At 45.2% G+C, this 14330-nt stretch overlaps 1 protein-coding gene across 3 annotated transcripts in view; it reads left to right on the plus strand.

Moving 5' to 3' along the window:
* Nucleotides 1-5283: 5283 nt before the first annotated feature.
* Nucleotides 5284-14330, plus strand: part of FNDC3B (fibronectin type III domain containing 3B) — a 447770-nt gene continuing 438723 nt past the window's right edge. For 2 of the 3 annotated variants that reach the window (XM_053308093.1, XM_053308094.1), the window contains exon 1: nt 5286-5500. The gene's annotated coding sequence lies outside the window, so the exon portion shown is untranslated. Of the gene's footprint in view, nt 5501-14330 lie in introns of all 3 variants that reach the window. The other variant, XM_053308096.1, reaches the window with a different exon arrangement.

The following is a 14330-nucleotide window of genomic DNA, read 5'->3' on the forward strand; positions in this document are numbered from 1 at the left end:
GATGTTCAGGTACCTTGTTGTTGCATGGTGATCCTTTAGTTATGTAAGGTTTACGTTCAGTAAGTACTTGATCAGCACTGAGGGCCGTTGTCTACTCAGAAGACATGATCATTCCATGAGTGGATAAAGCTATTTGCACAATGACTACTCTTTCATCCTCTTCTTCTGTGATCTCCTCTTGGACTGGAAGTGGAAGCTGAGATAATCAATCTGCAGTTGTATTCCAATTACCTGGCAGATATTCCACCTGGAAATCAAAGTCCAGAAGTCTGATGATCCATTTGGCTATTCTTGGGGTCGCTCAGTTTGATGCCTGGAAAGAAAATAAAGCAGATAGGGGTTTATGGTCTGACTGTAAAGTGAATTTTCTGCCCCACAAGTAAGTCCTGAAGTGCCTCACCCCGCAGAAACATATTAGAGCTTCTTTTTAAATGACACAATACATCTTCTCTGATACAGTAAGCACTCTGGAAGCAAAGGCAAATGTAACTTTGCTATCCCCTTTTTCTGGGTCAAGACAGAACCCAACCCATATTCAGAAGCATCAGTGGTTACAATAGTGTGCCTATTGGTGTCAAAAGAAGTGAGAGCAGGGCTTTCAGCAATGGCTGATTTGATAGTCTGAAAACTAGCCTTGCAGGATGAATCCCAGTTGAATGCTACATTCTTTTTAAAAATAAGATGCAATAGAATAACTTTTGAAGTGAACTGTCTAACAAATAGGGATGTGCATGAAATGTGATTCAAGCTCCGAATCGTGGCACATTCCCTGCACATTTAACAGGGAGAAGAGCAGGTCCATACCTGCTCCTGCAGGACGTTTGGCAGTGCTTCCCCCAGGCAAGATGACGTGCAGGTGGGGTGTCTTCCAGCTGTCCTCATGTGATGCTGGCATGCACATGGCCTCCAGCATGCATTCTTAGCTGTGGGGAATGCTGCCAAAATTCCTGCGGCTGTGAGTGGAATAGGAGCAGCTCTCCTCCCTATTAAAGGTGCAGGGAATGTGCCATGATTCGGAGCTCAAATCGCATTTCATGCACATCCCTACTAACAAATTTGGAGTAATACTCACAGAGTCCTAAGAATGAGCAAAGTGCATCCTTCTTGTGTGGCTCTGGTGCTTCCCGAATAGCTTTCACCACGTCTGTCTTGGGATGCACGCCACTCTGAAATATTGTGTGTCCCAAATACATCACTGAGTGTGTTCAAAATTGATATTTCTCTGCAGAGATAGTAAGTCTGTGTTGTCAGAGTTTTCTGAAGACTTATGTCAGTTTAGCATCATACTCCTCAATGATTTGACATGCAATAAAATGTCATCCTGAAAGTAAGTGATGCCATCCATAGTCCCAAAAATTGTGTGCATCATTCTTTGAAATACTGAAGTTGCAAAGGCTATTCCAATGGGCAGTCTTCTGAATGGAAAAAGACCCTCTGGGGTAATGAAGGCTGTGTATTTGCAAGAACTTTTGAGCAGAGGAATTTAATGGTAGGCTGAAGACAAGTCCAAAGTTTTGAACACTGAGGCCTCTTTCAGAGTAAACAGCATTTCATTCATACTGGGTAGTGGAAGACAATCCACTACCATATTGGGGTTCACATCTCTTAAATCTATGCACACTGAAAATGTAGCATTTGATTTTCATACAAGAACAATGGGAGAGGCCCAGTCTGATGAATCAACAGGTTCTATGATGTCAGCATGCTGTAGTCTTGAAAGCTCCTCTTTAAGTGGTTGGTGTAATGCTATGGGTATGTTCCTCACTTTGTGTTGTACAGGTATTGCATTTGCCTTCATCTGAATTTTATGTTTGAAATGTATGGCAGTAGCAGAAGTATCAGCAAAAACATCCAAGAAATCAGCAATCCTATCAGCATATGGCTGCTCCATCATCTGTAATAAAGGTTCTGTGCTGTTTGGATCTAACATTATCTGTAGATCTTTCTGATGTTTCCAGCCCAATATACCCCCCCCCACCACTTTTCACTTTATTGCAACGAGATTACTAATACATTGCATAAAACATAATCGAGGATAGTAATAATATATGTGGGTATAACTAAAAAAGAAAAAGAAAGACCCCTTAAACATAATTTGTACATAATAAGATACAGTAAACACAGGAGAAAGAGAAAGAAAGTGTGGGGGGGAGCCACACCTTCTTCTAAAGATATATATCATATGTTTCAAAGCAACAGAGAGCCAGTGTGGTATAGTGGTTAGAGTGCTGGACTAGGACTGGGGAGATCCGAGTTCAAATCCCCATTCAGCCATGAGACTTGCTGGGTGACTCTGGGCCAGTTACTTCTCTCTCAGTCTATGTAGTCAGAGGCGTATCTAGGGAAAATAGCGCCTAGGGCAAGCACTGAAATTGCACCCCCTGTCCAAACATCTGACACCCATCTTTCAGATAACTTTACTATAATATCAGCTGAAAAATACAAGTCAAGCTCATTAATCTTTTAATATTTCAAAAACTATTTAGCAGTGGATGTAGCCAGACCAAAAAATGCTGGAAAACTACAAATTTCAGGATGCTGGGGCTCATGAAATACCCAAATACTATGTGGAGGTGTACTTGGAAAACGAAACAGAAGTGCCTGTCTAATTCTCTGCTATGAATTGTAGCATCACTATTACATAAGTTTTAGAAATAAATGGAGAATTTGACTTTCCCCAGATACTCTGAAAATAAAGGATATGCAGAGTAAACTGTGTCACTGCTTGGAATATATTCTAGTATTTCAGAAAGATAGTTAAAATGAGAGAAAGAGAGCAAGAAACTCCCAGTGGGCCTTAATACTAAGGATTTCACACTGATTAAAAAACAAACTCACCATTAATAGCCATATTATTAAGATATCACATTTAACTCACTTATCACAAGAAGCAAAATAAGAGCAAATGAATATAGTCCTAGCTCATAAGTTTCAGCTCAGTATTCACAAGCCCTGATTCTCTGTACTTAGTGCCAATCTGAATATGTGTACAGTGACTTATATTAAATTAATTTAAAAAAAATTACCTGTAGCCCCTTTGGGGGGCCTTCCTAAAGGCTGGGGGGGGTCTGAAAAGGTTCCCCCTCCCCCCACTGGCCTCTAGGGCCTCACAGGGACCATTTGAGCATGTGTGGTGGCCATTTTAAAAAATATTTTTTTAAAAAAAACCTGCTCGCTGAAAACAAAATGGCTGCCATGCATGCTCAAATGGCCTGTGAGGCATGGCATGGCCTAGGGCCTCACAGAGGCCATGTGAGCATGCATGGTGGCCATTTTGTTTTGGGCAGCCATTTTTAATTTTTTTTTAATTTAAAAAATTGGCACCCCCCTTCAAGTGGTGCCCGGGGCACATGCCCTGCCTGCCCCACCCTAAATACGCCCCTGGAAACAATCATCAGCAGCAATAGTAGAATGCAGCAGTTCAGGAATGTACGCCCAGTGCTGCAGTGAAATGAAGATGCAGGAACATTCATAAGCTTTGCAAGCCCACATGCATAACTGGTTCAAAATCTCATCGCCAAATGTTTTATACCCAAGCAATCTTATGTTTGTTTAACTAACACTTTCCGTTCCCTTCCTTTTCTTTCTGATTCCACCCTCCACACTCTCTATGATCCCCACTGGGACAAACTTCTGATCAACAAAACATAAAGGACTGCTAGATAGAATACAACAAGAACCCAATTGCTTTTGAAAGACCTGTTTTCATATAAGAACACAAGGCTCTGTGCTCAAGATATGGAAAGTGATTGGATGCACAGGCCTTTATTGTCTCAGACCAATCATATTTTGTTTCTGGGTGTTCATAGGCCACCCTCCTGGAAATGATTTTGAATATCAGAATATCAGTGTTTCCTTTTTAAAAAATATTAGAAGAATATAAAGTATAGTATGTCATTAAAGCTTTTAAACAACCCTTTAGAAAGTTAACTTAAGAGTGCCAAGATATTCACACTTACCTGACCATAAGCACCATTAAACACCATGGAATTGCTTCTGAGCAAAGAGGCATAGGAACTTGCTACATTACTGCTTCTCAACTTCCTTGGGTTTCCCAGATGTTGTCAGACTACAACTCTCATCATCCCCAGTGTGGTTGGGGATGATGGGAATTGTAGTCTGACATCTGGAGACCTAAGGAGGAGGAGAAGCTCTGGGCTACAATATTATACACACACCTAATCAAACTCTTTGGGATTAATTATTTTGAAAGAACTATCACAATCTGGTTCGGCAACTGCAATCACTAATGCATATGAATGAATCCTAATTTTATCTCTAGAATCCTAATTTTATCTCTAAATTAAGGCACTGACAGAGGGATGGATGGGAAAGAGAAATCGATCCTGTTACCACCCTTCACTCACCTGCTTGGGATTTCAGTAGGATGATTAAAGAGTGTTAAGAGGCATAACTAACCTCTGTTAATTGAGCTTGCTTATGTTTTCTCAGAGGAGTATTATGAGATCAGCAGACAGGGTGTGGGGAAGATATACAACTTCAGCCCCCAACTCATCACTAAGGAGAGAAGAAAAGATTTCTGGCTAGATCTTCTCACGGTTTCCTCTCGTTGCTTACCGTCTGATCCCATGCACGTTTATATGATGGAAGTAAGGCTCAATAGCGCTTACTCTGTTATGTAATATAGGATTGCAGCCCGATCCTATAATATTCAGAAGTCCCACTCCCACCGATTTCAATATGGCTTACTCTCTAGTAAGTGCATTCTAGGATTGCAACCTTGCAGCGCGAGCATATGCATGTTTACTCGGAAATAAGTCCAACCTATTTCAAATGGGGCTTACTCTCTAGTAAGTGTATTAACGTCGCAACCTTGCAGCGCGATCCTATGCATGCTTTCTCGAAAGTAAGTTCTACTGAGTCAAGCAGGACTTACACTGCACTCTAGCTAAGAGTGTTTAGGTTGTAGCCGTGCAGTGCGACTCTACGCATGCTTACTCGGAAGTAAACCCCATTAACTTCATTGGGGCTTACTCTCTAGTAAGACGTTAGGATTCAGTCTAAAAAGACCGTCAGAGTGCCTTGGTCCTAGAGCAGCTGATATTAATCCTCCAGCCTTAAAGAGGGAGAAAGTCGGTATAAAGTGGGCAGTGTTCTGTTTCGTGTAAAGCTAATTTAAAATGTAAGACTTTTGAGGGACATTTTTGGGTTTTCCTTCTCCCGGGTCTGACTGTGCGGCTGCCTTCGTTCTCTTCCTCCACCTCCGCCCCACCCCCCCGCTCCACTTCTCAGCTGATTCTCTTTTTTTCCACAGTAGCTTCTAATCCAGGCTGTATGGTATGTGGGCTGGTCACATATCCCCATGTGGTCCCGACATCATTGACATGGCGGAATCCCCCTCCAAGCCCTTCTGGTAGTTATTCCAGCTAACTCGCTAGCGAAGCTAGGCGGGGATTTACCGGACTGCTTCCTTGATTGCCTCCCTCCCTGGGAAGAACAAGCCCGGCTCTTCTCTTGGGTACCCCGTTTCCAGCACAAGGTACGCGAATCGCCTTCTCTGTCTTTTCCCACCACCAAACACTGAACTGGAAAAAGCCATGCATAGAACTGGATTTCTCTCTTTCTCTCCCCCCGCCCCCCCGCCTGTGGAAATGCAAAGAAAAAGGATTCGTATTTGCTTCTAACTCAAGACTCTCGGGTTAGCATTTTGGTTGCAGATCGTAAGTTAGTCTGTGGCTTTAAAAGATCATACTTCTCCCCTTCCCATTTCTCTCTCTCTCTTTTAAAGTCGTTCTCTCTCTCCGCTCCCTCCCTCCCCGTTTTTCATCAATCCGGATTCCTTTTGTTTCCTAGTGTGAACTGGGAGTAGGGGGTGTGCGCGCGCCTAATTCTGCTGTCTGGATCCACACGCCTATGGTTTGGAGAAAGTGGGGAAGGCGCATCTTTGCGGGGGGGGGATGTGGGCTAAGGGGTTTTTGCATGTGTGGGTGTTAGAACTGCTGACCCGAAAGTTTTTGAGTGTTCTTCCTCTTGCTCCTTCCTTGCCGGTGCCTTAAAATCTAGCAACCCCCCCACTCTCGACTCTTTCTCCTCCTTGATTCTTGACTTGGATCCAGACGTCCCCCTTCTCCCCCAATCCTGAATGCTTCCCTCTAGCTTCACGTCGGGACTGAGGCAGCCGTGGGGAAAGGAAATCCTTGCCTCTCTAGCCCCAACCGTAGGGTGCTGCTGGGTCGCAAGTCTGGGGTCGGCGAAGACGAAAGGAGGGCAGCAAGAATGGAAACCCTAAAAATGCAGAGGCTTCTCGGTTGCTCCGACGCGCCAGGCTGGGCGCTGTGGGCGTCCAAAGCGGCGAGAGAAGTTTCCCCCCAATTTCCTGGGCGCTTGGCTGGGAGGGAGGTGGGGCTGGCTGCAAGAGATGCCTCCTGTGTGGGGTGGAGTGGGGGGCAGGAAAGGGCTCGCTGGTGTCGGAGCTCTACTGTAAGGGAGCCAGGCGGAGAGCTGCGGCAGTTGCCTCTCTCTGGGAGGGAAGGCGGGCGGAGAGCCATACACCATCATAACCTAGTAATCCAGGCAGGCTCCTCTCCTCCGGCGTCCCTGCCCCGCTGCTCTGCCCTTTCCTTGACACCTCCCAGCCATGCTCGGCAGAGGCTCCCATCCCCGCCTCTGCCGGGCTCATGTGGGGCTCTCCTGCTCCTTGCTCAACCTTAAAGGTTGCGGGCAAAACCCTCCGAGGAGGATTCGGAGCGGAGTTCTATTCTTCCAAGGAACGGTGGGCGAATGCGAAATCTCGTCCTCTCTGCTCTCCCGGCCAACGCCGGTCGGTTTCCGTGGGGCCGGGAGGGCCAGCGAGCCGCTCGGGGGGCGAAAGGAGCGAATGGATAGGCGCTCGCAGTCGGAGGAGAGAGAGCTCTGGCGGGGAGGGCCGGCAGCACGTACGGCTGTCTAGCTCCTGTGACCGGCTGGCTGGTGGGAAGGATGTCGCTCAGGTGACGGGAGAAGCCGCAGCCTTCGCCGTCGCAAGAGAGCCGGAGGGCTCGGCGAACTATTTCCAAAATGTCTGGATCCAGGGGGCACGTTGGAGAAAGGAGCGCCAGACACAGACGTTCTCCTCCTCCAGCCCATCCTCCGAGCGCCCCTCCCTTCCTCGCTGACGCCACTGGGAAGAAAAAATGTTGGAAACTTTTGATTTCCCTTGCCAGACACTCTTTCTCCTCCCGCCCCCCACCATCCACCGCCGGCCTGCTCCCCCCCCCACGCCCCATGGCATATTACCAGGAAACGGAATACTCTTTAAAAACACACGCACACGCACAACACCCAACCTTTTAAAGTGAAACTCCCCCATCTCCGCTTTTTCTTTCCCCCTCTTTTAAAAGATTTCACTTAATTAGAAAAATATTTGAGAGATTTTTGCTCTCTGGTTATGTGTCCTGTAACTTCGATTAAAGATAAATTCATTCCACTCAGATAAGTCCAGAACGGGGGGGGGGGGAGAGGATGAGGCATTTTCTCTGAAGGCAGAATACTAATTGCTTAACCCCCACCAGACACACCCAGTTATCTGCTGGCATTTATTCAGTGGAGATTTTGTCTTTTGGATGGAAGGGGTCGGTTGGGTTGTGGCTTGGAGGGAAAGAGAAGACTCCAGTGTCAAGAATGTGCTTTCTCGAAACCACATACATCGGAGGCATGTGATGCTGCTGAAATCTAGGAGAACCATCTGTGTTGGAACGGATTCCTATGGCTGTAAAGTTGGAAGCTGCTGCCTTCTCCTGAGTCAAGCCATTGCTCTGTCTAACCCACTATTATCTGCTCTGACTGGCAGCTGCTTTCCCAGTGCTGCTACCTGCTAAAGGAACTTTCCCAGTATTGCTACTGGAGAACCTCTTAAACTGGCAGTGCCAAGATTTAAACCTGGGACTCTTGGAATGGAAAGCATGTGCATCAATATTATGATGAATATTTTAGGGGATGGAGCTGTGCTTCGGTGGTAGAACATCTGCTTTGCATGCCTAAAACCTTGCAGAGTTGCTACTGAGACAATGCTGAGCTAGATGGACCAGGAGTCTGACTTGGTATGAGGTGGTGTCCTATATTCCTCTGTAATATTTATATACCACTTTTCAGAAAAATAAATAAAATCCTGAAGCAGTTTACACAGAAAAAGAAATAGGACGGCTGCCTGTCCCCAGAAAGACTCGCAATCGAAAAAGAAACCCAAGATAGATACTAGCAACAGCCACTGGTAAGCCATAGCGGTGACCATAACGTTAAAAGGTGTCGCTTTGCCCAGTTAGCAGGGGCATACTTACCACTTCTATGGGCCATCCCCATAAAAAGATTTCCCAACCTTGTTTAGTACCTCTGTGTGTTGGAGCATAATATCAACTCCTTTTGCTCTGCCCAGTATTATCCCCAATTGAACAAATAATTCGAAGTGCACTTCTATTAGAAGTTTACCACTAGGATACTGCTGGAACAAATGCTGTTGCCTCTAAAGCACACCTTGGAAGCCTTGTGCTCAGTAGCAGCTTCTAAGGGTTAATTCACACTGGCAGATTTGTGTGCATCACAATCCTTTCCATGTTTACTTCCAAGTTGGCCCCATTGGCTTCAGTTGGGCTTACTCTGAAGTCGGTGTGCATGGGATTGCAGCTTTAAAGGTTTGTCGTAGTTGGTTCCAAACATATCAGTGTCGTAGGCATTGAGTTGGACCTGGAACTAGATTTAAATCCTATCTCAGTTGTACACTTGCTGATTAAGTTACTTATTTGTCTAACCACAAGTACCCATTTTTAAAGATACAAATAATAGGAACATGCCTGATGGGAATGTGGTGAAATAACCATAAAGAGCTGTATAGAAATTAAGCATCCTTGTGCAACTGATGGTGTTCTGCTTCTGTCTGCTGTACAGAACCATTGTGGCTGGGGATGATGGGTGTTGGAGTCAGACAACATCTGGGGACCCAGGATTGAGAATCTCTGGCATAGAGCATATTCGTTAAATGTGGCACCTTCCCAATTCACTGCAAAGGAGCTTGGGAAAGGCAATTTCAATGGGAAATGGGAAAAGTAGCGACACTGGTGTCAATTGGAAGTAATTGCAGCACGTGGACAGGAAGCAAAGTAATAGTAGAGAGGTAAATCTATTGGGGATTGATGAACTGAGCAGGAGGGGTGGACTAGAAGATCTCAGTGGTCCCTCTCAGCTCTAGGACTCTTAAGTGTTTCAAACCTAGCTTTTCTTGATGGTCATGTTGGTGAAAGGGGAATGTCTCTGAGATACTAGTGCTATTATTTATATACTGCTTTTCAACAACAACAACAAAAAGGTCTTAAAGCGGCTTACATGGAGAGAGAGAAAATGCATTCCCTGTCCCTAGAGGGCTCACAGTGAAGTCTAAAAAGAAACGCATAGTAAAAGCCACTGGAAGGATGCTGTGCTGTGGCTGTATAGAGTCAGTTGATCTTGCCTTGCAAAATATAAGATATCTATCCACTTTGAAAGGTGATTGGATTAAGAATTGCTGTTTTAAGTCTAATTCTCATTGAGGTGGTAAACTAGTTGTAACAAAGGAGGGGGATACAAAAATACAAAAACACTCCTCTAGCGGTGAGGAGTCCTGTGTAGGCTGCCACCATCCACTTTTTAGCCTACTTCTCAGGAGGCTTATGAGATCACCTGGCATATTGTGTGTGTGTCCCTGTGTCTCCCACCCCACCATCAACTGTGCAACACCTGGACCAATATGAACCAAATCAGGTACAGTTGTAGGGACACATAGGGACACCTCAACAGTGTAGTTTGTGATGATGTCATCCACCCCAATCCAAGATGGTGGACATGTGAACATTTGAGGCGCAAGTGGGCTAACTTGTGGACTGTCTAGCTGATTTGAACCAAATTAAGTACAGTTGTAGTGAGTGACACACAGGGACACCTCAGTGGTGTTGTGTTGCTGATGTTATCCACCCTGATTCAAGATGGCAGAACCATAAAATTTTGAGGCACAAGTGAGCTTACTTGTGAACTGCTTAACTGATTTGAATCAAATTTGCTACAGCTGAAAGGACACATAGGGATTCCTCAATGGTGTGGTTTGTGATGATGTCACCCACCCCGATCCAAGATGCAGATGCATAAACTTTTGAGGCACAAGGGCACTAATTTGAGGACTGTCTAACCAATTTGAACTAAATTTGGAACAGCTGTAGCAAGTTACACACAGGGACACCTGAATGGTGCAGTTTGTAATGATGACTTCCACCCCAATCCAAGATGGCGGACACATGAACATTTGAGGCACAAGACATGTAACTTGTGGACCTTGATTTGCACCAGATTTAGTCCAGATGTAGAGACAGTGAAAGGAAAGTAGGCTGATTAGTTCTTACTAGAACAACTTATTTTATATGAGCAGATTCACCCTTCTGAGGGAATATTCTGGGAGAGTAAAGTGGAAAATCCCTCCCTACTGAAAGGCTTGAGCAGTCTTAGGCCTTCAGGAGCGTGTGACTAGGGTAGGACCCAATAAGGAGTGACACTTTATAATGGGGCTACTCAGCTTTGGCCCTCCTGCAGATGTTGGCCTACAACTCCCATAATCCCTGGTTATTCGTTACTGTGGTTGGAGATTATGGGTGCTGTAGTCCAAAAACAGCTGGGGCCCCAAAGTTGAGCAGGCCTGCTCTATAACAACAAAGATTTATTAATAATTGGATGATAAGGAAAAGTATAGAGGTGTCAACAATCACTGTTTCCATTCAAGTAAAACCCTTCCCCCCCAGGAACTACAAGAAACATGCTGTCAGATCCAAGCATTTAAACAATAATAAATTCCCTGATGTGTCTAGCTAAACTGGCTCTTACCCTTCCTACTTACTTCCAGGTAAGGAGATTCCAGTTGATTCCCAGCCCAAGGCTGTTGACTCCCCTTTTCTTACAGTACTGATCAGACCTGACTCTGAGGCCTCTAGAGAAGAACTGAACTCACCCCTCCTGTACTCCTGTATAGGCCATAAACCCTGCCCCTCACTCTGGATTGGGGCACAGGCATTTGATTATCCCGGGCTTCCTTTGTTAATTTAGAGAGGCCCACCTTCCAAGCAGTTATTCTTAATTGAGGTCTCGTCCTCCCTCAAGCCTGACTATGACTACACTACTGTATGGACTGTACTGCTTCAGATGATGGCTTATATGGTGGGGATGCTCCTTAATAGAAGGGAGGGGGGAACCCTGCATGAAGCAAACTAGAGGTCGGGAGAGAGATTCTAGCCCGGCCACCACCGCTCTGATATATTACTTTTTATTTTTGTTTATGAGAAGGCATTCCATCATGTGAGTGTCCGTCTGCAACTGGAGAGTTTGCAATCCAGATGCAGACTGGTGGGCATTGGGCCTCAGTCAGATTCTGACTTGCAGGCAGAGGGAGGAATGCTCTGCGGAATTCTGAAGAGGATTGTGGAATAACTTGTGCATTGTAGGTGGTGGCCCCAAGGAAGGTTTTGTGAGGCAGGCAGTGCTTTGTGTGAGGTAGACAGGAGCTGGGTTTGGAGTAAACTAAAAATATGCTATGACGGCATGTTCCTATGTTACTTAAATTATTCTCCCATAATATTTGTGGGTGGCTGCTTCGAGAGAGTGTAAATGCATGTGCGGTAGCAGCAGGGATATCACTATTTTGCATATGGTGGGAAATTGTCTATGTCAACCTTTAATGGAGTCCTTAAGTCTTACATGCTAAAATAAATTTGGGCATTGTTTTTCATCGGAGTTTTCCTGTCTTGCAGTTAGGCCAGTTAGGGTGATGATAGCCTTACGGCATGTTGATTGATTGGACTCCTTACCCTCCCCACACATGGTGTTACACACTTTCTGAGATAAGAGGGCAGGTTTGATGGGGCTCAACTGCACCCTTGTTTCCCTTCCAGGATAGTGTTTCCAGGTTTCCTCTGGCCTCTCCTAGTTCCAACAGGCAATGTCCAAGGAGGGAAGGGAAGGGGCCTTGGTGGTGGTGAAAGGTGGTTGTGTGTTGTTGCACAAAGACGGTTCCAAGGCTAGAAAAAACTTCAGATTGAGTTAACCTCAGTGCCTGGGAAATTAAAACACTTTTACATGAGCTGGTTTAGAACTTGCTTTGCATAGAGGAAAGTACCTGTTGCTAGTAAATGGCAAAGTGATAGTCTTCTTGCGTTAAAACATAAGATCACCAAAACATGGTGGGTAGACAAAATGGTGCAAGAAACAGAGTGCATTGCGAAGAACAGCCCTGCTGGATCAGGCCCAAGGCCTATCTAGTCCAGCATCCTTTTTCACACAGTGGCCAGCCACATGCCTCTGAGAAGCCCACAGGCAAGAGATGAGGGCATGCCCTCTCTTTTGCTCTTGCTCCCCTACAACTGGGGAGGCATCTTGCTACTGAGGCTGGAGGTGGCCTATAGCCATCAGGACAGTAGCAACTGATAGGCCTGTCCTCCATGCATTTGTCTAAGCCCCGTTTAAGGCCATCTAAGCTGGTGGCCACTACCACATCCTGTGGCAAAGAATTCCATAGATTAATTATGTGCTCTGTGAAAAAGTACTTCCTTTTTTAGTCCTAAATGTTCCAGCCCTCAGTTTCACGGGATGTTCCCTTGTTCTAGTGTTGTGAGAGAGGGAGAAAAATTTCTCCCTGTCCACTCACTACTCAGTGCATAATTTTATACACCTCGTTCATGTCTCCTCTTAGTTGCCTCTTTTCCAAACTAAAAAGCCCCAGATGCTGTTGCCTTGCCTCATAAGGAAAATGCTCCAGGCCCCTGATCAGTTTGGTTGCCGGCAACCTTCTGCTTGTTAGTCAAGCATTTCCCCGCTGCGCCATTAGGTGGCCACTATTTAGCATTTAGCAGTCTAGAAATTTGGCCTCTCTGTCAATACCTGAATGTGAATTTGCCCAGTCTATCTGTGGGTGATCGAATTCACTCATTATTTCAGCTCTGTCTCTTTGACGCCTCTCAACTCCAGGTCACTCTCGGTGTTTTGATCTGGAGGGCGATAGCATGTTCCTAGTAACACATTTCCTTTCAGTCCTTGTATTGTCATCCATATTGATTTTGTGGAGGACTCTGGTCCTCCTAGGTTTTCTATCTTGTTGGATTCTACCCCTTCTTTAATATACAGTGCTGCTGCAACCTCAATCTCCCGCTCCCTGTCCTTTCTCTATCCAGAAACAAGTGTCCCAGTGGTTCACACAGTTCCACCAGGTTTCTGTTATGCCCACTATATCTATGTTTTCATAGATAGCAAACAAGCACTCCAGCTTGCCCATCTTGGCTCAGAGGCTTCATCTTGGTATATACACACCTAAACGCTGGTGTATATATACGTTGGTATATACACCCCTATACTCTGAGTCTCTTACCTGTCGTTAGCGTCTCCCTTACTGTCATTTGACCTTTTTGACCAGCTGTCATGTGCTAATTCAGTTGAGGCATGGTAGGAGAAATAGAGACATTTTAGGAGGCATGGTCCCTTATGGAGATAGAGATCAAATTTACTTTGGAGATTTATTTGTATTGGTCTTTTGCTCTAGTTTAATGTGTTCTTTAAATGTCTGCATTTAACATGCCCTTCACTCCTCTTTGATGAATTAAATTATTACAAAAGCCTTGTCTGTTACAACTGGGAGCTGAAAGTCCATAGCCCTATTCACACATTATGTATAATGAGTGTAAAGTGTGTGCAGGTACAGATCTGTACAGAGGTACCCTGTTGAACATGGATACAACAGTGAACTTCCTGTCTGTACCATGCCCTTGAAAGACCTGTATCCAGATTCATTTTTAAAATGAATGTGGGTGATGGCCACAGGAACTAATGGTGCTCTACAGAGGGGTGAATTTGGCCACCTAATGGCACATTGGGGAAATGGCTTGACTACCATGCCAGAGGCTGCTGGTTCAAATCCCTGCTAGTATGTTTCCCAGACTATGGGAAACACTTATATCAGGCAGCAGCGATATAGGAAGATGCTGAGATGCATCATTTCATACTGTGCGGGAGAAGGCAATGGTAAATCCCTCCTGTATTCTACTAAAGACAACCACAGTGCTCTGTGGTCACCAGGAGTTGACACCTACTCGACGGCACACTTTACCTAATCAGACCTGCATAGAACCTGTTCTGGATGAGCGGTAGCCTGGTTGATTCCCTTCTGTTTTGGGGATGTGGGAAGTGGTAGCGAGAAAATGCAGAGTCCTTCTCAGAAATGTATGTGTGTTTACTCTGGTCCCTTTCCTGTGCTCCCCCAATCCAACACCCTTTCCAAAAATTCCAAGAGTCAAGTCCATTTATTGTAATACAACAATTCACCATTATACAAAGTA

This window comes from Hemicordylus capensis, chromosome 3 (genome assembly GCF_027244095.1).
Source record: "Hemicordylus capensis ecotype Gifberg chromosome 3, rHemCap1.1.pri, whole genome shotgun sequence".
Classification (NCBI taxonomy): domain Eukaryota; kingdom Metazoa; phylum Chordata; class Lepidosauria; order Squamata; family Cordylidae; genus Hemicordylus; species Hemicordylus capensis.